This window comes from Mastomys coucha, unplaced genomic scaffold (genome assembly GCF_008632895.1).
Source record: "Mastomys coucha isolate ucsf_1 unplaced genomic scaffold, UCSF_Mcou_1 pScaffold18, whole genome shotgun sequence".
NCBI lineage: Eukaryota > Metazoa > Chordata > Mammalia > Rodentia > Muridae > Mastomys > Mastomys coucha.
In genome coordinates, this window is record NW_022196900.1 from 75,004,897 (window position 1) to 75,006,119 (window position 1,223).

General features: G+C 61.6%; 1 protein-coding gene across 4 annotated transcripts in view; it reads right to left on the minus strand.

Annotated features, from left to right (window-relative positions):
* The window catches only part of Rnf220 (ring finger protein 220), a 231,091-nt gene extending 229,868 nt beyond the window's left edge, over window positions 1-1,223 (minus strand). For 2 of the 4 annotated variants that reach the window (XM_031378359.1, XM_031378356.1), the window contains exon 1: window positions 834-1,127. The gene's annotated coding sequence lies outside the window, so the exon portion shown is untranslated. Of the gene's footprint in view, window positions 1-833 lie in introns of all 4 variants that reach the window. The other 2 variants (XM_031378358.1, XM_031378355.1) reach the window with 2 other exon arrangements.

A 1,223-nucleotide genomic window follows, 5' to 3' on the forward strand; every position in this document is an offset into this window, starting at 1 on the left:
CCCCCCCCCCCAAATCCCAGGAGACCAGCACGGATCCCGTTACTCTAAGGCCCGGCCAGTCCAACCCAGGGGAGCTGGGAGTTTACCGGTTACATATAGCACGGTTCACCTCAGTGGCAGCACCTGCCCTCCTCCTGCAGGCGGAGGATTCCCCATCCCACCCCCACCGCACCCCCGGCTCTCTTTCCACATCCTTCACACCCATCCCCGCCAGAAAAAAGTAAGCCGAGCCTCTAGGGACACCAAGGCTCAGGAGTCTCTGGGGTACCCCGGGTCGGCAATGTGTTGTGCGGCTGGGATCGTTTCTCAACAGATCGCCCCTTTCCTATCCCGCCTGCAGCCTCAGCTTTCCCACTGAGTAACACTCAGCCCCGGCCCGCTGGAAATCACAGCGGGGTGCACCGGGAAACCGGGCAGGAGAGCTTACTCGCGGTCGACCCAAACAAAGTGGAAATGGGGCTTATAAAAAGATGGAGAAGTCTTGCTCCCTTCCCCTGGCTATCCCCCTCGCCCTCCCTACTTGTCCAATTCCAGCGTCTGGTCCCTCCCCCTTGCACCCCCCAAATAAAACACATTAAGGAAAACTCAAGACGGAAAGTTTGAGTGAGGCAGCGCACGGAGCGCGCCGGGCACCGACAGCCAGGAGGCTCGGTCGCCAAGATCTAAGACGCGGCAGTGCAGGTCCTAGTCCCTGCCCCTGTCGCAGGGGAGCCGCCCGAATCCCTGGGAGACCAACCCGGAAAGTTAGCCAGGTTCCTCAGCAACCCGGCCGCCCTCGCGCCCACCCCTCTTGTGTACGCACACGCATCCACACCCCTTTCTCGGCTCCGTACTTGCCGTGGAAATTCCTGGGGAGAACGGTCGCACTTTTCAGGACACCGAGGTAAGAAGACGGAGGAGAGTGTGGTGCATGAAAAGTCCCGGGTGCGCAGAGCCGGCGGGGGCAGCGGCGGCGGTGGCGGCGGCAGCGGCAGCAGCAGCAGCAGCAGGCGGCTGGCCCCGGGTTTGTGCTCGCGAGCTGCCTGGGATTGCATGTACAGATCAAGAGACTCGGTTGGTGTGAGAGAAGAGCAGTGCTGCCTCTCAGCGCTGGCTCTAATCAGTGAATGAGCCTCCACTCTCCCAGGGACTCGGAGGCGCACACACACACGCGCGCGCGCACACACACTCACACACACACATGCACGCACACATTCTCTCACACTCACACACATACAGGCACT